Below are 26,890 nucleotides of genomic sequence, written 5' to 3' on the forward strand. Positions count from 1 at the left end.
TTGAAATGGCCCTGCACAGCTGTATCTTGTGGAGAAAATCTACATTCAGTAGAGAATCCCCTTCCCTTTCCAGGTATTTTTCCTGATGCAGGAGAGAATTAACTAAGAGTCTGACACCTTTCTAAGTCTGATAAAAAACATGTACAATCCATTCTCTGTGAAGTCTGCTACCTGAAGGCATCATCTGCATAATAAGAACCTTGATTTCCCAAACCCCTTATCTTAACCCAGATATTCTCTTCTATGGATTCCAGGTCTTTAGATAATAACTCTTTCAACCAGTTGCCAATTAGAAAATCTCTGAATCCACCTATGACCTGGAAGCCCCCTCTTTGAGTTGTCTCACCTTTCGGGACCAAACCAATGTATATCTTACATGTATTATTATTATTATTTTGAAACAGAGTCTTGCTCTGTCACCCAGGCTGGAGTGCAGTGGCACGATCTCGGCTCACTGTAACCTCCGCTTCCTGTGTTCAGGCAATTCTCCTGCCTCAGCCTCCTGAATAGCTGGGATTACAGGTGCGTGCCACCATGCCCAGATAATTTTTGTATTTTTAGTAGAGATGGGGTTTCACCATGTTGGTCAACCTGGTCTTGAACTCCTGACCTTTTGATCCACCCACCTCGGCCTCCCAAAGTGCTGGGATTACAGGCGTGAGCCACCATGCCCAGCCATCTTACATGTATTGATTGTTGTCTTATGTCTCCCTAGAATGTATGAAACCAAGCTATGGCCCAATCACCTTGGGTACATGTTCTTAGGATCTCCTAGGGCTATGTCACATGTCATTGGTCCTCATGTTTGGCTCAGAATAAATCTCTTCAAATATTTTACAGAGTTTGACTCTTTTTATTGACAGGATAATTAGAAATTTCTCTGGTGGGACAAATTTCCCTAACATTTCCTGTAAATTGCTAGAGAAAATAGTAGGAGAGTCCTGAAATCCTTGAGAAATTCTTTACTAAGTTAAGTATTGAACTCCTTTGTAGGTAAAAGCAAACAAGGATTTGGACTCATTACCCACAGGAACAGGAAGTAAAAGCAGAACACATTACAGACAACAGAAACAAAGTCAAAATAGTTGCAGGATTAGGAACTACAAATTCATTTACTTCTCAAAGACCTTGTACAAATCTACACAGTGGTCAACCATCTTTACCAAATTTACTTTCCTTGCTTACTGGAAGTATGGGAGTATGACAAGGTGAGGCTACCTTTTATAGAGGTATCCCTTGTTTTTCTAATTCTTTTATAATGGGTTTGATTCTCTCAAACCAAGCTCAGGACAAAGGATATTGTTTCACATATGACTATTGTGGCATATCCTTTAGGTAAACCATTTTTGTTGGTTTTATATCTTGAATTAGACTAGCAGTATTATTCCTCAGGGCCCAAAGGGACTCATGGATCTGAGTTAGTTGGGGGGGCTTTTCAGCATGGTGTGAGATTGCCACTCTCTCTCATCACTTTTTTCTTCCAGAAGGCACAGAGTAAACAAGTCAGGGTCCTTTGATTCTCTTTTCCAGGGAGCTTGACAAACACTTCATCTAAGTACAGAATATGGTTGCCTTTAAGTTTTGCAGCAGGTCTCTCCCAAGTGGATTTTTTAGGAGAATTAGGAGAAAATAAGAATACATTGTTCCTCATTCGGAGGGTCTATCTGTATGGGAACCACAGAAAAGAAGGAACGGTTAAAAAGAATTCTAATTGCTGTTGGGTGGAGTCTTAAAAATATCAATTAGGTCAATGTGATTAATAGCACTGCCAAGTCTTAAGTATCTCCCCTGGGTTTTATATCTACTTGGTCATCAATTACTGAGAGAAGAATGTTGAAATCTGTTACTATAATTGTGGATTTGTGTTTCTCCTTGTAGTTCTATCAGATTTGCTTCATGTATTTTGAAATTATGTTATTTAGTTGTATAGACATTTAAGAATGTCTTATCTTCCTTTTGCATGTAGCATTATGAAATTTTTCTCTTTAACATAGGTCATAGTCCTTTTGAAGTTTACTTTGTCTGATATTAATATGGCTATTCCATGTTTGTTTTATTTAGTGACTTTGTGGTATATCTTTTTTTCATTTTGTTACTCTTAACTACCTGTGTCTTTAAATTTAAACTCGGTTTCTTGTTTCTTATAGACAGCATATTTTACATCTTGCTTTCCTTATTCATTCTGATGATATCTGCTTTTGTTCACAGTCTTTAGACCATTTATATTTAAAGGAATTCTGATATGATGTGCAGTGATGTGGTTTTTTCTTTTTTACTTTTTTATCATTATAAAATACAAAAAACATAATGGTGTGTATTTCTTTATGTTTCCTATGTTTAAGTTTTATTGAGATTCTTGGATCTGTTGGTTTATAATTTTCAGCAATTTTGGAAAATTTCATAAGATTATTCTTCATATTTTTCTTTACACTTTCTCATTCTAAAATTGCAATGTCATGTACATCAGATTACTTGATATTATCACAAAAATCCTTGATTATTTTTTCCATCTGTACTTCATTCTTTCTCTGATCTTTTCTTCTCTGGTCTTTTTTCTTTAATACTTATATGGTTTGGATTTGTGTCCCTGCCCAAATCTCATGTCAAATTGTAATCCCCAATGTTGGAAGAGGGGCCTGGTGGCAGGTGATTGGATCATGGGGGTGGACTTCCCTCTTGCTGTTCTTGTGATAGTGAGTTCTCATGAGATATGGTTGTTTCAAAGTGTGTAGCACCTTCCCCTTCACACTTTCCTCCTGCCCCAGCCATGTAAGATGCACCTGCTTCCCCTTTGCTTTCTGCCATGATTGTAAGTATTCTGAGGCTTCCCCAGCCATGCTTCCTGCACAGCCTGTGAAACTGTGAGTCAATTAAACCTCCTTTCTTTATGAATTACTTAGTTTCAGGTAGTTCTTTATAGCAATGTAAGAATGGACAAATACAGAAAATTGATACTGGGAGTGAAGTATTGCTATAAAGATACCTGAAAATGTGGAAGTGACTTTGGAAATGGGTAACAGGTTGGAACAGTTTGGAGATCTCAGAAGAAGACAGGAAGATAAAGGAAAGTTTGGAATTTCCTAGAGACTTGTTAAATTGTTGTGACCAAAATGCTGATAGTGATATGGTTAATGAAGTCCAGGCTGAGGTGGTCTCAGATGGAGATGAGGAACTTATTGGGAACTGAAGCAAATGTCACTTTTGTTATGTGTTAGCAAAGAGGTTGGAGGCATTGTGCCTCTCCCCTAGAGATCTGTGGAACTTTGAACTTGAGAGTGTTGATATAGGGTATCTGGCAGAAGAAATTTCTAAGCTGCAAAACATTCAAGACTTGGCCTGGCTACTTCTAGCAGCCTATACTTATATTTGTGAGCAAATAAATGAGCTGGAACTGGAACTTATCTTTAAGAGGGAAGCAGAGTGTAAAAGATTGGAAAGTTTTCAGCCCAGCCATGTGGTAGAAAAGAAAAACCCATTTTAAGGGAGGAATTCAACCCAGCTACAGAAATTTGCATAAGAGGAGCCATAATAATAGCCAAGACAATGGGGAAAATGCCTGGAAGGGATTTCGGAGACTTTCGTGACAGTCTCACCCATCACAGGCATGGAGGCCTAGAAGGGAAGAATTTTCTGGGCCAGGCCCAGGGCTCAACTGTCCTACACAACTTAGGGACACTGTTCCCTGCATCCCAGTTACTCCAGCTCCAGCCATGGCTAAAAGGGACCCAGATATATCTCAGGCCACTGCTCCAGAGGGTGCAAGCCATAAGCCTTAGCAGCTTCCATGCAGTGTTAAGCTGGCGGGTACACAGAGAGGAAGAGTGGAAGCTTGGGAACCTCTGCCTAGATTTCAGAGAAGATATATGGAAATGCCTGGATGTCCAGGAAGAAGTCTGCTGCAGGGAAGGAGCCCTGATGGAGGACCTCTACTAGGGCAATATGGAGGGGAAATGTGGGGTTGGAGCCATCACACAGAGTCCCTACTGGGACACTGCTTAGTGGAGCTGTGAGAAGAGGGCCACTCCCCAGAATGGAAGATTTACCATCAGCTTCCACTATGCACCTGGAGTGCCACAGGTGCTCAACTCCAGCCCATGAAAGCAGCTGAGGGGGCTGTATCCTGCAGAGCCACAGAGGTAGAGCTGCCCAAGGCCTTGGGAGCCCACCTTTTGCATTGGTGTTCCCTGAATATGAGACATGGAGTCAAAGGAGATTATTTTGGAGCTTTAAGATTTAATGACTTCCCTGTTGGGTTTCAGACTTGCATGGGGCCTGTAGCCCCTTTGTTTTGTCCAATTTCTCCCATTTGGAATGGGAGACAGTATTTAGCTAATGCCTGTACCCCCACTGTATCTTGGAAATAACTAACTTGTTTTGATTTTACAGGCTCATAGGCAGAAGAACTTGCCTTATCTCAGATGAGACTTTGGATTGTGGACTTTTGAGTTAATGCTGGAATGAGTTAAGACTTTGGGGGACTGTTGGGAAGGCCTGATTGTATTTTGAAATATGAGAAGGACATGAGATTTGGGAGGGGCCAGGGACAGAATAATATGGTTTACATTTGTGTCCTTGCCCAAATCTCATGTTGAATTGTAATCCCCAATGTTGGAGGAGGGGCCTGGGGGGAAGTGATTGGGTCATGGGGGCAGACTCCCCCTTGCTATTCGCATGATAGTGAGTTCTCATGAGATCTGGTTGTTTCAAAGTGTGTGGCACCTCCTGCTTCATGCTCTTCCTTCTGCTCCCACCATGTAGGAGTGCCTGCTTTCCCTTCACCTTCTGCCATGATTGTAAGTTTCCTGAGGCCTCCCCAGACATGCTTCCTATACAGTCTGTGGAACTGTGGTCAATTAAACCTCTTTTCTTTTCTTTTCTTTTTTTTGAGGTGGAGTTTTGCTCTTGTCGTCCAGGCTGGAGTGGACTGGAGCAATCTCAGCTCACTGCAACCTCCGCCTATGGGTTCAAGTGATTCTCCTGCCTCAGCCTCCTGAGTAGCTGGGATTACAGGCATCTGCCACCACGCCCGGCTAATTTTTGTATTTTTAGTAGAGATGGAGTTTCACCATGTTGGCCAGACTGGTCTCGAACTCCTGACCTCAGGTGATTCACTCACCTCGCCCTCCCAAAGTGTTAGGATCACAGGCGTGAACCACTGCGCTTGGCCTAAACCTCTTTTCTTTATAAATTATCCAGTCTTAGGTAGTTCTTTATAGCAATGTGAGAATGAACTAATACAAATACCTACTCTGCTGTTAATTCCATCTAATGTTTCTTTAAAAACATTTTCTATTTATCTCCTCATCTTCTACATTCTTTAGCATGTGAACCATATTTATGATGTCTATTTTCTATATCATGTCTGTTAATTGCATCATTTATGTCACTTATGAATTTTATTATACTGATGGATTTTCCTCCTGATTGTGTGTGATATTTTCTTGCTTTTACCATGCCTATTAATTTAAAATTTTTTTTAACTTATGGTAAAACAAATGTAACAAAATTTACCATTTTAACCATTTTTAAGCATACAGTTCAATGGCATTAAGTACATTCACATTATTGTGCCACCATCACAATCATTCATCTCCAGAATTTTTTCATCTTACAAAACTGAAACTCTCTACCCATTAAACAGTAACTCCCCATTAATTCCTCCCCCCCAGTCCCTCGCAACCACCATGCCACTTTCTGTCTCTCAATTAATTCTGTCAATGTTGCTTCATACATTTGGGTGCTCTGCTGTTAGATGCGTATTTCTCCTTCAGTTTTGAAGGACAGTCTTGCCAGTCATAGTATTCTTGGTTGATAGCTTTTCTTCTCTGAACATGTTGAACATATCATCCCACCCCTTTCTTGCCTATACAATTTCTGTGGAGAAATCTACTTATACTCTAATGGGAGCTCCCTTGTACATCATGAGTCACTGCCCTTGCTCTTTTGAAGACAATAGTTTGATTATAACATGTCTCTCTGTATTGGCCTCTTTGAGTTCATCTTACTAATAATCTTACTAATTTACTAATATTTGTTTTGAGATTGTTGAATTTGGATGTCCACTTCCTTTGTCAGATTTGGGAAGTTTTCAGCCATTATTTCGTTAAATAAGTTCTCTTTCTTCTCTTTCTGGAATGCCTTTAATGTGTATGTTGATCTGCTTGATGATGTCCCATAAATCTCTTAGGCTATCCTCACTTTTCTTCATTTTTTCTTCTTTTTGCTCCCTGACTCAAAGATTCAAATGACCTGTTGTTCAGTCCACTGTTTTGTTTGATCAGGTCTGCTTTTGAACTCTTTTGGTGAATTTTTCAATTCAGTTGCTATATTCTTCAGCTCAAAAATTTCTGCTTTCTTTTTTTATCGTTCTATCTCTTTGTTGATTTTCTCATCTTGTTGCATTTTTTAAAATTTCATTTAATTATCTGTGTCCTCTTGAAGGTCACTGTGTTTCTTTAAGACAATTATTTTGAATTATTAATCCGATAGTTTATAGATCTCCATCTCTTCGGAGGCAGTTTCTAGAGATTTATTTTTTTCCTTTGATTTGGTCATGTTTCCCTGCTTTATTGTGTGGCTTGTGATATTTTTTTTTGTTGAGTTGTACACATTTGAAAAAAATAGCCTTCTCTCTCAGTCTTTATGGATTGGGTTTGTACAGGGGAATTCTGTTCACCAATCAGCCACACCTAGAGATTCTGGGGGCCTCTGAAATCTTTTTAGCAGGACGCAATTCCTCTGAGTTTTGCCTGTAATTTTCCAGTTAGAGAGGTTTGCCAGTTTCTTTTTCAGAAGATCATAATCTTTGGCTCCCTCTGGTGTCTCTCTCTAGAACTGCAGGTTCCCTGGTGCCACAGCAGCAAGCCACTCTACTCTCCTTTGTTTTCAGAGGCCCCATCCAAAGTATGCTGGTTCCCTGTCAACTCCCCCAGATCAGATGAGACGTTCACCGGTCCTTGGAGCAGCTCTCTGAAAAGCTGGACAGCCAGCCAAACAGCCCACTCTTCTACCTCCCTGCCAAGGGAAGACCTATGAGTTGAGCACCTCCCAGTTACCCTGAGTCATGCCATCCTCTGTGTGCAGCACTTCAGGCCTTCTGGTGGCACAGTAAGCCACCCCATTCTCCCTTGCTTTCAGCATCCTCCAGGCATCCAAACTATTCTGGTTCCATTAGTGCCCTGAGTCAAGTAAGACAGAGACTAGTTTTCTGGGCAGCCTTCTGAGAAGCTGGAACGCTGGGCACTCTTCTCTCCCCTCCATCTAACCTAAGGGAGAAGCCATGAGAAAAGCTGAGCTGTGCTAGCTTGGGACAGGGACAATTGCAGATAAAGTGAAATGGCTCTTCTTACTGATTTCAATGCACTGTTCTTGGCTTGGTCTTGCCTTGGGGTACTGCAACTTCCTCACTGGTTTCTAGAGTTCTCATAAAGGTATTTTGGTCTATATATTGTTGTTAATTTGGTGTCACCGTGAAGGAAACAAGGGTGGGGGCTTCCTATTCTGCCGTCTTGCTGATGTCACCCCAGTTCCTCTATTCTTTACCCCAAAAGATCATACCAGATCAAAAGATGTACAGAACCGGGTGTCAAAAAGGTGTTCAACACAAATATATTTAATGAAAAGTTGAACAAGTGAGGCAGAGGTCTTTGTTTAGTGTTACTCTAACAGAATACTGGAGACTGGATAGTTTATGAAGAAAAGAGGTTTATTTAGCTTGCAGTTCTGGTGGCTGGAAAGTTCAAGATTGGGCATCTGGTGAGGGTCTCAGGCTGCTTCAGCTCAAGGTGGAATGTGAAAGGGGAATCGGCATGTGCAAAGAGATCACACATGCTGAAGGAGGAAGCAAAGCAGGGAGGAGGTCCCAGGCTGGTTTGTTTGTTTCTTTGTTTTTTGAGACATGGTCTTATTCTGTCACCCAGGGTGGAGTGCAGTGATGCGATCATAGCTCACTGTAACTTTGAACTCCTGGCTCAAGCTATCTTCCCACCTCAGCCTCTTGAGTAACTAGGCCCATAGGTGCATGCCACCATGCCTGGCTAATTTTTTCCTTTTTTGGTAAAGACAGGGATGTTGCAATGTCTGTGTTGCCCAGGCTGGTCTTGAATACCTGGCCTCAAGCAATCCTCCTGTCTTGGCATCCTAAAATGTTGGGATTAGAGATGTGAACCATCACACTGGCCCAGGCTCCTTTTAACAACCAGCTCTCTTGTGAACTAATGGGAGGACATTAATTCATTCATGAGGGATCCACCCCCATGACTGAAACCCCTCCCACCAGGGCCTATCTCCCACAATTGCCGCATTGGGGATCTAAATTTCAACACGAGGTTTGAAGGGGACCTTTTTCTGATCTGCTGTTGCAAAACCACAGCAGCTGTGGGGACAAGGGTAACTCTATTTCAGATGCTAATCCACCATGTGACTCCTGACTAACCTCGAGTCTGGGAATGCCTCCAAGATGTCTAGTTGATGTATTATTCTTTATGTAGAAATCTCTGTTTACTGTAAGTTTTGCCTTCCCTCCAAATCAACCCTTGATGTTGTTGCATACATCATAGGCCATGACACCCTCAGCATTCTTTCAGCTATCTACACATTCCTTCCGGAGCATGTAGACTTTCCTCCTGATACATAAGCCATGGGTCTCAGGGGTTGCAGTACTCAGATCTGCCTGTCTCGTGGCCATGGAAGACTACACTTCTGTGTGTAAGTTCCCTAATAAATCATCCTTTACTGACAAACTGGATTTGTCTGCCTTGTTCTTTGGTTTCTTATCTCCTTCTGTGTTTGTGGGTCACTTTGCATTTACAGTGCTTTTAGGAAAGAACAACAGACCAGACAAAGATTATACCTCCTTGAACTAGTGAGGAAACTAAAGATCAGGAAGGCTATTGGATATACCCAATGTCAAAGTCCTTAATAGCAAAGCAGCAATCAGAGAGCCAGAAAAGTAAGCAAGAGATGCATCTGTAGTGGATTGAATAGTGTTCCTCCAGGTACTGTCTACCAGGATCCTCAGAATGTGACTTCATTTGGAAATGAAACATCTTTGCAGATGTAACTAAGCTAAGGATCTCAAATGATGTCATACTGGACTTAAGGTGGGCCATAAGTCCCCTGACTGGCATCCTTGTGAAAGAAAGGAGAAGGAAATTTGAGACGAGACACAGAGGGAGATGCCTTGTGAAGATGGAGGCAGAGATTGGAGAGATGTGTCTGCATGACAAGGAATGCCAAATATTGCTGGCACCCACCAGAAACTAGGAGAGAGGCACAGAACAGACCCTCCCTCACAGCCTTTAGAAAAAATACCCCCGCTGACACCTCGATCTTGGACTGCAGGCCTCCAGAATTGTGAGAGAATAAGCTTCTGTTTGTTTTAAGCCACACAGTTTGTGGGGTTTTGTTACAGCAGCCTTAGGAAGCTTCTGTTGGGTTTAAATTTCAGAGCCATAACTTCTATTCCCAGTGACACCACAGGCCTTGAGAAGGGGATGGAGTCTCAGGCACTCTCACACCATGCTGACCGGAGAGCAAATCTGTGAAGTTGTTCTGTAGGGCAATCTGACTATATACATCAAATGTACATTTTATTTTATCAGTAGCAACAATCGTAGTAGCCTCACTCAGATGCAACAGTAAAGGACCAGGGTCTGCAGGAATATTTAAGACATCATATTCTGAACCTAAGACCACTGCCCAGCCTTAGTGGACTTGTGATTTCTCTTCCCCCTAGTTTTACATTTGGGGGGCCTGCTCTGCAACGTGGTCGTTCTGCAATCGAGACCAAATCTTGTTCAGATGCAAGAGAAACAAAACAAAACTAGGTTCCACCCTGGGCTAACATTCACCCCACTCACCACAAAGGATGGTAGTGAAACTACAGAATAAAGCAGAGGCCAGGCACGGTGGCTCACGCCTGTAATCCCAGCACTTTGGGAGGCCGAGGTGGGCAGATCACAAGGACAGAGGTTTGAGACTAGCCTGGCCAATATAGTGAAACCTCGTCTCTACTAAAAATACAAAAATTAGCCGGGCATGGTGGCGGGCGCGGGAAGCTGAGGCAGGAGAATCACTTGAACCTGGGAGGCAGAGGTTGTAGTGAGCCAAGATTGCACCACTGCAAGTGCCACTGCACTCCAGCCTGGGCGACAGAGTGAGACTCCATCTCCAAAAAAAACAGAAAAGAGAAAAAGAAAACAGATTTGGCTGGGTGAGGTGGCTCACGCCTGTAATCCCAGCACTTTGGGAGGCCAAAGCTGGTGTATCACCTAAGGTCAAGAGTTTGAGACCAGCCTGGCCAACATGGTGAAACCCTGTCTCTACTAATAACACAAAAATTAGTTGGGTTTGTTGGTGCACGCCTGTAATCTCAGCTACTCAGGAGGCTGAGGCAGGAGGATTGCTAGAACCTGGGAAGTAGAGGTTGCAGTGAGCCAAGATCACTCCATTGCACTCTAGCCTGGGCGACAGAGCAAAATTCCATCTCTGAAAAAAAAAAAAAAAAAAAGAGAACAGATCCAACTGGGAGGGAAATAACAGGCAAACTGGCATGAGAAAAATCAACCCCGTGCTTGTGTGCGGTTATAAATGCCTCTGAAAATTGGGGACTTGCCCATTGCTAGTGGATTTTTTCATCGCTGGATTAAACATAAAGGGGGTTAGATAAAAGATGTGGTCTTCTAGGCACTGGCTTCATGGAACACTATCTGGGGGAACTTTCTCTAACACAAATAATGCAAATGCCTATTTTTCTAATAACAATTTTAAAAATTTCTGTCTTCAATAGTGAGAAAAACAAACAAATAAAAACAGAACAGTAACAACAACAACAAAACAATGAATGAACAGACCGGGTGCAGTAGCTCATGCCTATAATCCCAGCACTTTGGGAGGCTGAGGTGGAAGGATTGCTTGAGCTCAGGAGTATCAAGCCCAGCCTGGGCAAGATAATGAGACCCTGTTTCTACTAAAATAATAATAATAATAATAATAAATAGCCAGGAATGGTGATGCGCACCTATAGTTCCAGCTACTCAGGAGGCTGAGGCAGGAGGATCACTTATGCCCTGGAGATCAAGGCTGCCATGAGCCATTAACACATCACTGCACTCTACCCTGGGTGACAGAGAATCTGACTCAAAAAAATAAGTAAACAAACAATTAATGGACAGATGTTTGGAAGACTGAAAGTTTACCTCCCAGAATTCTATAGCCCTTTCCAGAGATGTTGAATGTTAGCATTTTTGTTTATTTATTTTTTATTTTTATTTATTTATTTATTTATTTATTTTGAGACAGAGTCTTGCTCTGTCATCCAGGCTGGAGTGCAGTGGCACGATCTCTGCTCACTGCAAGCTCCGCCTCCTGGGTTCATGCCATTCTTCTGCCTCAGGCTCCTGAGTAGCTGGGACTACAGGCGCCCACCACCATGCCCGGCTAATTTTTCTGTATTTTTAGTAGAGACAGGGTTTTACCATGTCACCTGGGACTGTCTCGATCTCCTGACCTTGTGATCCACCCACCTCGCCCTCCCAAAGTGCTGGGATTACAGGCGAGTCACCGCGCCCGGCGCAATTTTGTTTATATGATTCTGATATCGTCCCATTTATTTAACACACCAAAAAATGCACAAATACATAGTTTAAAAACAGATTCTACAGTTCTTTGACTTTTAAAAAATATCTTTTAAAAATCTTTTAAAGAATGCTTGACATTGTATCTACCCTCTTAACATGCAGACATGTACATGCAGGGTCATGCACACACACACTGGCTGGGACTGGCAGAAGGGGCCACTGTGGTGTGCCTGCAAGCCTAGGGGTGGGTCCAGGTGGCACCATGGCAGGGGCAGATCTTGGTGGTAGTAGTAAATATTCAAATGAGCACTTTAAAGGCCAAAGTGGAGAAGGATTCCATGTGAAAAGTGGTTGAACATGGGTCAGTTGGTCCTGAGACAGGCGAGCATCATCCCAAAGGAGTAGGCATTGGCCTCAATCACCGTCAGTGATAGAAAGGGAGTTGGGTTCAGATTCCCAAATCCAGAGTGGCAGAGATAGGAAACACCAAGTTGCCTCCTCCAGTGCCGTATCCTGGAGGAGCCGGCAGGAGCCCAGGGAGAGCTCTCTTTTTCTTGTGAAGTGCAGGGCGTACTAGAATAAGTTCACAGTTCTGGAGACTTCTAGTGGCACTTAAGAATCCGGGGAAGGGGGTGTAAATCTCCACAGCCCATATCCTAGCAGGTCTCACAGCCTCTGGACAAAGTAGGTAAGGGAAGTCATTGAGCCAATCACTTACTTGGGGATAAAAATTGGCTCTAAGGGCTGAGTCAGGTACTCTTGACTGGTGAATATGGTTTGGATATCTGTCCCCTCCAAATCACATGTTGCAATGTGATCTCCAGTGCTGAAGGTAGGATCTGGTGGGAGGTTTTTGGGTCATGGGGGTAGATCTCTCATGAGTGGTTTGGTGCCCTTCCTGCACTGATGAATGAGTTCTCACTCTGTTAGTTCACACGAGAGCTGGTGGTTTAAGACAGCCTGTCATCTCTTGCTCCCTCTCTCACATGTGACACAGTGGCTCCCCTTTGCCTTTGGCCATGACTGGAAGCTCCCTGAGGCCTCACCATGCTTCTTGTACAGCCTGCAGAACTGTGAGCCAAATAACCCTCTTCTATATAAATTCTCCAGCCTCAGGTATTTCTTTATAGTGAAGCAATATGGACTAACACACTAGATAAGGTGATTAACTTTCCCATCCTCACCCAGGATCCCGTGGACCTTAGATGTCTCCAGCCTCCAGCCCCCAAGAAAGGGTGGATGTACGGCCCTAGTGGGAGAAAGGGTCTTGCAGTGTCATGGGGTCGCTGGGTTCAGGGACTGTGGCTGTGGACAGGAGCTGGGCCCTTCCCATGGATGCCCCCAGCTGCTGTGGGCCTCCTGGCTGCCCAGGGAGCCTCAGTCTCCAGCAAAACCTCAGCCAAGGGAATGTGCTTGGCAGGATCTTGGGGAAAGACCCCAGAGACTGAGCGTGGTCTGGCCTGGTGAGTAGCAGAGGAGTCTGGTATTCCTGTGGTTTTCTCCAGTGACCAGCAAGAGCATCCTGACCTCCAGCAACTTTCACCACCAGCTCTGGGGAGGTCCACGGGTGTCCCAAAGCAGGCCAGGGTTGACAGAACTTCCCCTGGAACAAAAGGGCGAAAGTCCACTTGATTTTCACTTTCAGGATGAACGGCAACGCAGGGCCTCGCCATCCTTCTAACTACTGGGATTTTACTCAGGTGACGTTAGACAAGTCATACAGGGATCCAAGTGAAGTGCACATCCCCATTTAATGCAGAAATACACAAATTGAGTTCCGATCTCCTGCCTGTCAGCACGGCCCCTACTAACCCTGGGACAGCATCCCCAGATTTTTAAAACAAGGGGAACTTGGCTGTCAGCAAACAGCTGTGGTACCCAGGTGCTCTGCCAAAGAAGCAACCAGGAACTTTACAACTGTGCTCTTCAAATGCCTGGCAACCCCTGCACTTTTCTCTGTGAGAGGTGATCAGCCAGGGTCAGAGTGGAAAGGCTGAAGAAGAGCTCCCTGGGAGTGTGGGCCCCACGATAAGTCTCATCCCCAGACACCTCTCCACAGCCACTTTGCCTGAATTGCCAAGTGAATGGCGGTGCTGCAAACCTTTTGCTTTTAGTAGGTCTTTATGCAAGGAAATAAAAAATCTCAGGACCACTCAACTCCTTCCGCCAAAGGGAAAGTTAAGCCTGGAGGCTGAGTCACTGGCAACACCCTCTTCCAAATGAATTGCTGTTACTTCACAACCTTGTGTCAAAGCATTAGGCATTAGCTAGATCCCCATGAAAAGGCCTCAGGCATCTCCAGATGACAGCCCCCACAAAGCACTCATAAGTAAACTCTTATGTCAATTGACTTGACTTACTGTCAATCAAGGAAAATAACCCAGGCAAGTCTCAATCATTCTGGGAGGCTTATTTGCCAAAGTTAAGGATGCACTCCCAGAGACAGGTCTATGCCTTTCTCTGAAGATAATTTTGGTGGCTTCAATATTTAAAGGGGAATGGGTGGAATATTGAGAAATACACAACTTTCATGTGAGAGCGGGGTAGGGAAAAACAGTCATTCATGCCTTTGCCTGGTTCAGTGAATCTGAATTTTTACATGAGATGCCATAGATCATAGGGCAGAGGGAACAGTAAGATATGCATTTGTCTCAGATGAGCAGAAGCATGAATCTGAGCTCTGTCGTATGTCCTGGGACCTGTGAAGATAAGCTATCAATTTACATTGCCATGGTGAACTGCAACAGAAACATTTTAGGGTAAAGATCTTGAGGCCCATAAGGATCTTTACCCTAAAATGTGAGGGAGGTAGGTAGCTTTTCATCTTTGCATCCATCTTATTTGGGACCCAAAATGGGAGGCAGGTTTGCATGAGCCAGTTCCCAGCTTGACTTTTCCCTCTGGCTGAGTGAGTTTGGGAGTCTCAATATTTATTTTCCTTTCACACACCTTTCAAAATGTCTTTCTTCCCATAAATAAGGACTTGAGATGTGCAATCCAAGTCCAGCTCCTAAAACTAAAGTCTGTTGTACTCCACACTGACAATGTCCATTACAAGCTTATCTTCTGAGGGGCAGAACAAAGTCGACATGAGATCAACCATTCCTTCCCCTACCAAGAGACATCAGCATAATTGAGACCTCCTTTACTCCCCTCTTCCTTCAGACATTCACCTTATCTGATGTAAAATGTCGGTTTACTGGACACTAACTAAAGTCTCACAAGAATGTAACATTTGCCTTACCACCTACCTGCCCCTTTTCCTACATGCCTTCCCCCACTTTAAGGAAATGTATACATACGGAAGCGCCTGAAAACTTCTCCACAAAAACACAGCCACAGGTGCATCTCTGGCTTGAGTTTTTCTTCAGATGTGCCCTCAAGCTCTAGCTTACTAAACCTCAAATCATTGAGACTTGCCTCAGTCACTCATTTAGGGTACTATTTATAAACATGTGTGATGAGGCCTCCAAGTACTCCCATTTTTGCTGGAGTGAGAACCTTCCCTCTCTGCTGACAGTGATGCTGTAGCTGCCCGATGGGTTCTTCCTGGCCACTGCACAAAGGAGACCAATGCATTGCAGTAAAGAAAGAGTTGAACAGACGTGAGGCTGCTCACGCCATGTGGGAGACAAAATTATTACTCAAATCAATCTCCTTGGGCTGGGCATGGTGGCTCACACCTGTAATCCCAGCACTTTGGGAGGCCAAGGCAGGCAGATCACTTGAGTGCAGGTCAGGAGTTCGAGAACAGCCTGTCCAACATGGTGAAACCCCATCTCTGTTTTAAAAATACAAAAATTACCCGGGCATGGTGGTGGATGCCTGTAATCTCAGCTACTCGGGAGGCTGAGGCGTGAGAATTGCTTGAACCCAGGAGGTGGAGGTTGCAGTGAGCTGAGATGGTGCCACTGCACTCCAGCCTGGCTGACAGAGAGAGACTCTGTCTCAAAAAACAAAAACAAACAAACAAACAGAAGACCAATCTCCTTGAAGGCTCATAGGGTAGGGGTTTTTCAAAAGTAGTTTGGTGGGCAGGGGGCTAGGGTATGGAAAGTGCTGATAGTTTGGGTCAGAGATGAAATCAGGGGATTGAAGCTGTCCTCTTGCACTGAATCATTTCTGGGTGGGGCCACAGGAGGAGTTGGCAGGTCCTGGTGGGTCCGGGTGGAGTCATGGTGTCAGACATGCAAAAATCCTGAAAAGATATCTCAAAAGGCCAATCTTAGATTCTACAATAGTGATGTTATCTGCAGGAGTAAGTGGGGAAATTGCATGTCTTGTGAGCTCTGGAATAATGGTAGTGATTGTTTATGTGTACTCCTTGGCAGAATCCAGGCTCCTCTTCCTCCTAGCCTGGTGGTCACTCACTAGCTTTACAAAGGCAATTGAGTTTTGGGAAAGGGCTATTAAAATTTAAATTATAAACTAAATATCTCCCTAAGTTAGCTTGGCCGAAGCCCAGGAATAATTAAAGGCTGCTTGAAGGCTAAAGGCAAGAGCGGGGTTGGCTAGATCAGATCTCCCCCTCTGCCATAATTTTCTCACTGTTACAATTTTTGCAAAGCCAGTTTCAATGTGACTGGAGGGAGGAGAGGGTCCTTGTTCTCAGGAAAACAAAGTCAGTCTGTGGAGGGAGATCTGTCCTCCCCTGTGGCTACTCAGTGATTATAGTGCTGCACAGTTGAACCTCGAACAACACAGGTTTGAACGGCATGAGTCCACTTATACGCAGCTCTTTTTCAACCGAATGAGGATGAAAAATACAGTATTCCTGGGATGCAAAGCCCACCTTTACAGAGGGTTGACTTTTCCTGCAAGCAGGTTTGGCAGGGCTGACTGTGGAAGTTGAGTATATGGGGATCTGGTTATACGCCATTGGTCCTGGAACCAGTCCCCCACATAGATCAAGGGACGACTGTATTTGATATTATTTAGGAAGCTTCTGAGCTCAGATTGGCCATTGGTTGAAAGAGTTATTATCAAAGTTCTAGAACCAATAGAAAGGAGTGTTTGTGTTACAATAAGAGGTGGTGGAGACCAAGGTTTTATGCAGGCGAAGCCTCCAGGTAGCAGGCTTCAGAGAGAATAGAGTATTAATGTTTCTTGTCAGACTTGAGAGTCTGTTCTCTCAATCTTAAGGCCTCTGTGTTGATGTTCATGCTGGTCAGCTGTGCCAGAATTCCAAAAGTGCGGAGGGTATAATGAGGCACATCTGATTCCCGCTTCTTATCATGGCCTGAACTGGTTTTGCAGGTTCACCTTGAAATGCCCTTGGCTAAGGGGAGGGGTCTGTACAGATGTTTGGGAGGCTTAGAATTTTATTTTTTGTTTACAATGGTTTTCTGCAGCTCACCACTTAACATTAAATCTGTTTCCTCTGTTCCTAAATTGGCAAGCTGATCTTATCTATTCAAATGCAGAAAATCTTTTTTTTTTTTTTTTTTTTTTTTTTTTTAGATGGAGTCTCACTGTCACCCAGGCTGGAGTGCAGTGGTACAATCTTGGCTCACTGCAAACTCCACCTCCTGGGTTCAAGTGACTCTCCCGCCTCACCTCCCAAGTAGCTGGGATTACAGACACACACCACCATGCCCAGCTAATTTTTGTATTTTTAGTAGAGATGGGTTTTTTCACTATGTTGGCCAGGCTGGTCTTGAACTCCTTACCTCAAGTGAGCCACCCGCCTTGGCCTCCCAAAGTGCTGGGATTACAGGCGTGAGCCACTGTGCCTGGCTCAAATGCAGAAATTCTGAAGCCTGAAGTCCCTGTACAGTTGGAGCTTTTGATAAAACTTCAGGTTTCCTTAAAAGGCCTTCTTCAACACTCCATCCCTAAGCTGTGTTCAAAACTGCAGGGTAACTGAGAAAACGGTGGCAGCCTGGGGTGAATGCAGTCCCTCCTTTTTCGTAATCCAAGAAACTCCTCTACATGAAAACCACTTGAAAGTTACAGACACGGAGGGAGGGACTTTATGTCTTCCTTGGGGGCAGCCAAGACAAAGAGGGATGCTAAGCGGATTATCTTGGTATTCATCATTCATATGCAGGAGTGGAGCCTTCAGGACTCAGGCCTAGCAGGGGAAGGTTGTGGCTCATGAACCCCCGCTTACAGCCTGGCACCCTCCTACTGCAACCGTGCTCTATGGACAGGTTTTCATCATTCATCCTCATGTTCCACAAGGTGTTCCAGAAATCCTCTGCCCCATTCCATACACCCACCGCAGCAGCCTGGTCAAGTGATTTCAAGTGGGTCCTCACCACTAAAAAGAGGAAGATGGACAAACTTTCACTTGCGTCCATGTGAAGAGACCACCAAACAGGCTTTGTGTGAGCAGTAAAGGTTTTTAATTACCCGGGTAGAGGCGGGCTGAGTCCGAAAAGAGAGTTAGCAAAGGGAGATAGGGGTGGGGCTGTTTTATAGGATTTGGGTAGGTAAAGGAAAATTAGTCAAAGGGGGTTGTTCTCTGGCTGGCAGGGGTGGGGGGGGGGTGTCACAAGGTGCTCATTGGGGGAGCTTTTGAGCCAGGATTAGCTAGGAGAAGGAATTTCACAAGGTAATGTCATCAGTTAAGGCAGGAACAGGCCATTTTCACCTCTTTTGTGATTCTTCAGTTACTTCAGGCCATCTGGATGTGTACGCACAGGTCACAGGGGATATGATGGCTTAGCTTGGGCTCAGAGGCCTGACATTCCTGTCTTCTTATATTAATACGAAAAATAACATAAAATAGTATTGGAGTGTTGGGGCAGCAAAAATTTGGGGGGTGGTATGGAGAGATAATGGGTGATGTTTCTCAGGGCTGCTTTGAGCGGGATTAGGGGTGGCGTGGGAACCTAGAGAGGGAGAGATTAAACTGAAGGAAGCTTTTGTGGTAAGGGGTGATGTTGTGGGGTTGTTAGAAGGAACATTTGTTGTATAGAATGATTGGTGATGGCCTGGATACAGATTTGGATGAATTGAGAAACTAAACGGAAGACACAGGTCCCAATAAGAGAAGGAGAAAAACAGATATTAAAGGACCAAGAATTGGGAGGACCCAGGACATCCAATTAGAGAGTGCCCAAAGAGGTTCAGCATAGCCCTGCCAGCAAAGATTATTTATTTACTTTAAGAGTTAAGAGTGGCAGTTTGGGGAGAGCACCAGGAGATATCAGCTGTGATGGCTTGGAGAAACAGTGTAAACCAGCAGTGTAAACAAGAGCAGGGCATTTATGAGTAGTTGAGAATGGTGAATAGGAGAATGACTAGACAGAAGATAGTAGGGATGACAAGTTTTTTGGGGTGCAGTCCAAGTTGGTCTGGTATCTGAAATGAGATGGGGACCTAATAAAAAGGAGCATCCATATAGGAGCTGAAATGGGCTGTACCCTGTAGCATTCTGAGGACAGGCCCAAATTCTGAGAAGGGCAAGTAGGTGGTAAAAGTATTGTCCAGTCCTTTTTAAGTTGGTGGCTGAGCATGGTGAGGTGTGTTTTTAAAAGATGATTAGTCCGTTCTACCTTTTCTGAAGATTGAGGATGGTAAGGAGTATAAAGATTCCACTGAACACCAAGAGCTTGAGAAACTGCTTGGGTGATTTGACTAATAAAGGCCAGTCCGTTATCAGACTGTATAGAGGTGGGAAGGCCAAAATGAGGAATTATGTCTGACAAAAGGGAAGAAATGACCATTGTGGCCTTCTCAGACCCTGTGGGAAAGGCCTCTACCCATCCAGTCAAAGTGTCTACCCAGACCAAGAGGTATTTTAGTTTCCTGACTTGAGGCCTGGGAGTAAAGTCAATTTGCCAGTCCTGGTCAGGGGCAAATCCCCGAGCTTGATGTGTAGGGAAGGCGGGGGGTGGGGGTGGGGGCCTGAACAATCCCTGAGGAGTAGTAGAATAGCAGATGGAACACTGAGAAGTGATTTCCTTAAAGATAGATTTCCACGATGGACGTTTCAGTGGGGAAGTAGGTGGGAGTGGCCAGATGAGAAGAAGAAAAACTGCTGTGAGGGATAGAAGCTGGAATGCTACCTGCTTTTTTAGATACCTTATCAGCATAAGCATTGCCCTGAGCAATGGGATCTGATGCCTTTTGATGGCCCTTGCAGTGAATGACTCCAGCTTCCTTTGGAAGTAAAGCGGCTTTGAGAAGAGTTTTTATTAAAGAGGCATTAATGATGGAGGACCCTTGCATAGTGAGGAAATTTCTTTCTGCCCATATAACAGCATGGTGGTGCAGGATATGGAAGGCATATTTAGAGTCAGTATAAATATATATATATTTTTTTTCTTGAGACGGCATCTTGCTCTGCCACCCAGGCTGGAGTGCAATGGCGTGATCTCAGCTCACTGCAACCTCCACCTCCCAGGTTCAAGCGATTCTCCTGCCTCAGCCTCCCGAGTAGCTGGGACTACAGGCACCTGCCACCATGCCCAGCTAATTTTTATACTTTTAATAGAGATGGGGTTTCACCATGGTGGCCAGGGTGGTATCAATCTCTTGACCTTGTGATCCACCCGCCTCGGCCTCCCAAAGTGCTGGGATTCCAGGCGTGAGCCACTGTGCCTGGCCAAGTCAGTATAAATATTATCGTGTACTCCTTTTGCAAGAGTGAGGGCCCGAGTTAAGGCAATGAGTTCGGCTTGCTGAGAGGTAGCGGAGGGGGGCAGAAAGTGTATGTGTCAGATGTGAGGAAGAAAATAGATTTGGGAAGTTATGAGAACTGTAGAGAGTGAGTTGAGCATAGTTTGTGATTTTGAGGGCCTCTAACAGTATTAAGGCAGTGGCAGCTGCTGCATGGAGACATAACGGCCAGCCTAAAACAGTAAGGTCAAGTTGTTTGGACAAAAAAGGCTACAGGGTACGGTTCCAGCTCTTGTGTAAGAATTCTAACTACACAGCCCTGCACTTCGGCTGTGTGTAATGAAAAAGGTTGGGATGAGTTAGGGAAAGCTAGTGTGGGAGCAGCTTTTAGGGCTGTTTTTAAGGAGCAGAAAGAGGAGTGGGGAAAGGATTTAGGATCTATGGGGTCAGCTAGATTTATCTAGAATAGAATAATGGGTTGTGGAGGGAGGTGTCGAGGATAGGAGAGTATATGGGTTTGGCACCACGGGGTGGACAGGCAAGACAATTTGGTTGATAAAGTGCAGATCCTGAACTAACCTGTAAGACTTGTCCAGTTTTTGGACAGGTAAAATGGGGGAATTGTAAGCAGAGTTTATAGGCTTTAAAAGGCCATGCTGTAACAGGCGAGTGATAACAGGCTTTAATCCTTTTAAAACGTGCTGTGGGATGGGATATCGGCGTTGAGCGGGGTAAGGTTGATTAGGTTTTAATGGGATGGTAAGGGGTGCACGATCAGCAGCCAAGGAGAGAGTAAAGGTGTCCTATACTTGTGGGTTAAGGTGGGGGGATATGAGAGGAAGACACAAAGGATGCTTTGGGTTGGGAAGAAGGGTGGCAATGACATGTGGCTGTAGTCCAGGAATAATCAGGGAAGCAGAAAATTTGGTTAAAATGTCTCGGCCTAATAAGGGAACTGGGCAGGTGGGGATAAATAAAAAGGAGTGTATAAAAGAATACAAGTTGGCACTAGAGTTGGGGAGTTTTAAGAGGTTTAGAAGCCTGGCTTTCAATGCCCACAACGGTTATGGAGGCAAAGGAAACAGGCCTTTGAAAAGAAGGTAATGTGGAGTGGGTAGCCTCCATATTGATTAAGAAGGGGACGGACTTACCCTCCACTGTAAGAGTTACCTAAAGCGTCTGTGATAGTCCAGGAGGCTTCTGAGGCAATCGGGCAGCATCAGTCTTCAGCCGCTAAGTCGAGAAGATCTGGGAAGGAGCCAGTTAGAGCTTTGGGCCAGTTGGACAGTCCAGTTTCCAGTGGGGTCCCGCACAGATGGGACATGGCTTAGGAGGAATCCTGGGCTGCGGACATTCCTTGGCCCAGTGGCCAGATTTCCGGCACTTGAAGTAACCTCCTCCCCGAGGAGAGGAACCCCGGCAGCTGTGATTCAGGCATTTGGAAGTTCTTGCGTGCTGGAGATGTGGCTGGGGTTTCTCTCACAGTGGAGGCAAGGAACTGAAACTCAGAAATACATCACTACTTGGCTGCCTCTACTCTATTATTGTACACCTTGAAGGCGAGGTTAATTAAATCCTGTTGTGGGGTTTGAGGGCTGGAATTTAATTTTTGGAGTTTTATTTAACGGGATTGGGTAATAAAATGTATATTGAGAATAAGACGGCCTTTTGACCTTTTAGGGTCTAGGGCTGTAAAGTGTCTCAGGGTTGCTGCCAAATGAGCCATGAACTGGGCTGGGTTTTTATATTTGATGAAAAGAGTCTAAACACTAACTGATTTAGGAGAGGTCGGATAAAGAAAAAGGAGCATTAACCTTGACTATGCCTTTAGCTCCAGCCACCTTTTTAAGAGGGAATTGCTGGGCAGGTGGGGAACGGCTAGTCGTGGAAAGAAACTGTAAGCCAGACCGGGTGTGAGGAGGAGAGGTGGTAAAATGGTGGGGAAGCAGAGGCTGAGGAAGAATTGGGACCTGGCTCGGCCTGGTGAGGAGCAGCCTGGGGAGGAGGGGAGAGGTCAGATTTGTCTGTAGAAAAGGAAGATTAGAAAGACTCAGTGGGCCAGGTGAGGTGGCTCACGCCTGTAATCCCAGCACTTTGGGAGGCCGAGGCGGGCAGATCACGAGGTCAGGAGATTGAGAACATCCTGGCCAACACGGTGAAACCCTGTCTCTACTAAAAATACAAAAATTAGCTTGGTGTGGTCGCACGTGCCGGTAATCCCAGCTACTTGGGAGGCTGAGGCAGGAGAATCGCTTGAACCTGGGAGGTTGTGGTTGCAGTGAGCCAAGATTGCCATTGCACTACAGCCTGGTGACAGAACAAGACTCTGTCTCAGAAAAAAAAAAAAAAAAAAAAAAAAAGGCAAGAAAGACTCAGCGACGCTTAAGGTTGGGACTGAGGGGACAGGCGGGAGGGAAAGAAGGAAGATCTGGGACAAGTTACACTGGGAACAGAGACTAGGGAGGGACCAATGTGTAAAAGAATGCCTGGACGTCAGGCACCTCAGACCGTTTGCCCATTTTACGACAAGAATTATCTAGATCTTGTAGGATGGAAAAATCGAAAGTGCTGTTTTCTGGCTATTTGGAACCACTGTCGAGTTTGTATTAGGGTCAAGCGGTGATGCAGAAGAAAATAAGGTGCTTAGATTTTAGGTCAGGTGAAAGTTGAAGAGGTTTTAAGTTCTTGAGAACATAGGCTAAGGGAGAAGAAGGAGGAATGGAGGGTGGAAGGTTGCCCATAGTGAAGGAGGCAAGTTTGGAGACAAGGGGTGGAGGGTGCTTGCCCCCCAGGAAAGTGGAGAAGGGGTGGGAGGTGCTTGCCCCATAGGAAAGTGGAAAAGGGGTGGAGACATGGAGAGAAGGAGTGGGGGCTGCTTGCCCCCCAGGAAAGTGGAGAAGGGGTGGGGAGAGACATGGAGAGAAGGGGTGGGGGCTGCTTGCCCCCCAGGAAAGTGGAGAAGGGGTGGGGGGTGCTTGCCCCCCAAGAAAGTGGAGAGAAGAGAGGGTAGAGACACGGAGAGAAGGGGTTGGGTAAGCAGCTCTGGGCTGCAATGTGGGTGAGTAGCCAAAGCAGGCATCCCCGCAATTGACTTGACACCAAAGGAATGTGGGTGAATGACCAAGGCAGGTGTCCCCACAGTGATCAGACACCAATGGAGTGTGGGTGAATAATCAGGCAGGCGTCTCCGCGTGATTAAACACCAAGGGAAGACTGTCTTCCTGAGTCCGTGACTGGCACAGGAGTTTTGGATCCACGGATAAAACGTGTCTCCTTTGTCTCTACCAGAAAAGGAAAGGAACTGAAATTAAGAAAAGAGAGAGATTGAAGTGTGGCACCAAAATTGAAAGGAGAAAGAGGTTGAGGGATAGTGAGAGAGGTTGGAGAAGAGAGTAAAAAGAGGCTGCTTACTCATTGTAAAATTGGTGAGATGTTCCTTGGGCTGGTTGGTCTGAGGACCAGAGGTCGTAGGTGGATCTTTCTCATGGAGCAAAGAGCAGGAGGACACGGGATTGATCTCCCAAGGGAGGTCCCCTGATTTGAGTCACGGCACCAAATTTCACTCATGTCCGTGTGAAGAAACCACCAGGCTTTGTGTGAGCAGTAAAGCTTTTTAATTACTTGGATGCACGTGGGCTGAGTGCGAAAAGAGAGTCAGCAAAGGGAGATAGGGGTGGGGCCATTTTATAGGATTTGGGTAGGTAAAGGAAAATTAGTCAAAGGGGGTTGTTCTCTGGCTGGCAGGGGTGGGGGTCACAAGGTGCTCAGTGGGGGAGCTTTTGAGCCAGGATGAGCCAGGAGAAGGAATTTCACAAGGTAATGTCATCAGTTAAGGCAGGAACAGGCCATTTTCACCTCTTTTGTGATTCTTCAGTTACTTTAGGTCATCTGGATGTATACGTGCAGGTCACAGGGGATATGATGGCTTAGCTTGAGCTCAGAGGCCTGACACAAACATGAGTGAACGCCACAAATGGCACCTCCATATGAGGAACTGGGGCAAAAGGAATAGAGGGAGGGGGCTTTTGTTTGGCAAATTGTGCCTCTAAGACCCACTCTCAGGGCTGTATTAAAAAATGGAATGGATCTTTAAAAAGCTAACACAGAGCACAGGTATTTGAGGACTAAGCTCTGATTTTTTTCTTATCTTGCCCAAATTCCTATCTAAGGGGTCTGGAGAGTCATGCTCTACAAACCATAAATTCTCATCACATGGGTTTTATTTAACCCTATGTATCGTGACTTACTTTCCAATCGGACTCTGGCATAACATCACATGACAAAACAGAAAATCAAAATATTTTACCCCCAAACAAGTTTATTTGCCATACCTTGAAATGGCCCTGCAAAGCCATCCTTTGTGGGGGGAAATTTGCATCTGTAAAGAATCTCTATTAACATAGCTAGATCTTTTTGTTTCAGGCCCTCCCAGTTCTGAAGAGATTAGCTGAGGGTCTACCACCTTTTTAAAGGTCAGGATGGGAAACATTAGTCATCTACTGTCTCTAAGGGCAGCCACTATGAGACATCAAAAGAACCTTGGTCTCCACAATCTTTTATCTTAACCTAAACATTTCCTTTCTATTAATCCCAGGTCTTTAGACAAACTCAACCAATTGTCAACCAGAAAATGTTTAAATTTACCTATAGCCTGGAACCCCACCCCCCTTCAAATTGTCCTGCCTTTCTGGACCAAACCAATGTATTTCTCAAATGTATTTGATTGATGTCTCATGCGTCTCTAAAATGTATAAAACCAGGCTTCTGCACCCCAGCCACTTTGGACACATGTTCTCAGGACCTCCTGAGGGCTGTGTCATGGGCAATGGTCACTCATATTTGGCTCAGAATAAATCTCTCCAAATATCTTACAGAGTTTGACTCTTTTTATCAACATATTGTTCTGAGTGATTTTATTGTCCCCACATGAAACTCACAGAACCTCTGTGAGTTGGGTTCCATTGCCTTCCTCTTTGCACGTAGATGATGAGAGGGTGGGAATCTAAGACATGCCCTCAGCCCACAAATGATGGCCAGTGACAGGTAGGGGCTCAAATTCAAGTAGTCCAGTGCCAAAGAAACTTGATAACCCCTCTTAGGGTGTAGCCATTATGTACTTTGGCTCATTTTCCTTCCGGGTGACTTCAGATCAATTGTGGAGAAGAAGGAGCTGGATGAGCTTTGGGTGGGTCATTTATGGTGAGCAACACTTACAGAAAGAGCCTGTAAACCTCTGTGTTGTCACTCTGTCTCTTTCCTGCCATACACAGATTCCTTCACAGAAATCCTTTAGGGGACACAGGGTTCAGGTTCTCCTGTAGAGCATACTTTGTAATTCTCTTTAATTATTTATTCACTCCATGGGGTGATGTTTACTTGTGGTTGTAGCAGCTACCACGAATAAGTTTCAGAACCAAAACTCACAAGATTCTACATGCCTCAGCAAATAAGAGTCGACCTCTGAGATATAGAGCCTTTTCCTGCATTCTTAGATTTCCTTTCTAATTTGTTTCCTAAGTCAGCTCATATCTGACATTATGAACAATAGGCATTAAAGGGTATTATTTAAGGAAGTGTTCTTCCCACAACCTTAATTTTTAAAAATTTATCTCTTTTTTGAGACAAAGTCTCACCCTGTCACCCAGGCTGGAGTGCAGTGGTGTGAACACTGCAGCCTTGACCTCCTGGCCTCAAGCAAACCTCCCACCTCAACCTCCCAAGTAGCTGGAACTACAGGTGTGTGCCGCCATGCCTGGCTAATTTTTGTATTTTTTGTAGAGACGGGGTCTCCCCATGTGGCCCAGGCTGGTCTCACACTCCTGGGCTCAAGCGATCTGCCTGCCTCAGCCTCCTAAAGTGCTGGGATTACAGGCGTGAGCCACCGTGCCTATCCTTATTTTCATTTTTAACATGACACACCCAGCTATAAATTCTGTGGGAAACAACACCCTGTGGGATAAGATCATCACTTTCTATTTTTCCTTTAATAAAAGTCACCCTAAATGGGACTCAATAAAAATAATTATTTGCTGCCAAAATGAAAGTCAAAACCGAGAAATAGAAAAATCAAACATAAAAATCCACTGTAATGAAGACTCACAAAAGATCAACTGAGAGAAATGTTTGCCACATTTATGGAAAATATAGAGTTAGTGAACAAATTAAGGAATTAAGGGCTCAAGGCTTATTTACCATCACCGCGGAAACCACTCTCAATGTGTAAGAGGTAGGGTCCAAGGCGGCAGACCTCTGCTGGACTTCTGTAATCCCTGCTACTTTCTGGCAGGGGCACACTGGGTTCAGAGACTTGTCTTACATCCAGTTGGCAGTGTGACCTTGGATAGGTCATCATCTCTGAGCCCTAATAAATTCACCAATAAACTGGAAACATCTCCTGATTGGTCAGGGGTGGAAGGTCAGTGGGATGGAGGAGGATGACTCTGGGCAGCTGGGAGTACTTCCCTAGAGGGAGTCAAGAGGGCAAGCAGCCCCAGCATGATGTCACAGATGGCCCATTGTGACTTATATTTAAAATTTATATTCAAAAGGGAAGCAGAGCATAAAAGTTTGGAAATTTTGCAGCTTGACCATGTGGCAGAAAAAGTAAAAGCACTATCAGGGGAAGAATTAAAGCAGGCTGCAGAACAACAATTTGCTAGAGAAATTTGCATAACTAAAAGGGAGCCAAGTGCTAATTAACAGCTAAGACAATGGGAAAAGGGCCTCAAAGGCATTTCACAGAC

At 44.7% G+C, this 26,890-nt stretch overlaps 1 protein-coding gene and 1 long non-coding RNA gene across 2 annotated transcripts in view; both read right to left on the reverse strand.

Moving 5' to 3' along the window:
- The window catches only part of LOC134738716 (uncharacterized), a 70,873-nt gene that overhangs the window by 14,433 nt on the left and 29,550 nt on the right, over positions 1 to 26,890 (reverse strand). The gene's annotated exons all lie outside the window — the stretch shown is intronic.
- On the reverse strand, positions 1,331 to 26,608 carry LOC134738717 (uncharacterized). Its single transcript, XR_010124667.1, has 3 exons — positions 26,340 to 26,608; positions 13,107 to 13,182; positions 1,331 to 1,664 (listed from the first exon to the last, which is right to left on the reverse strand). It is a non-coding gene; the product is annotated as an uncharacterized LOC134738717 (long non-coding RNA).

The sequence above is a fragment of the Pongo pygmaeus genome, chromosome 19, assembly GCF_028885625.2.
Source record: "Pongo pygmaeus isolate AG05252 chromosome 19, NHGRI_mPonPyg2-v2.0_pri, whole genome shotgun sequence".
NCBI lineage: Eukaryota > Metazoa > Chordata > Mammalia > Primates > Hominidae > Pongo > Pongo pygmaeus.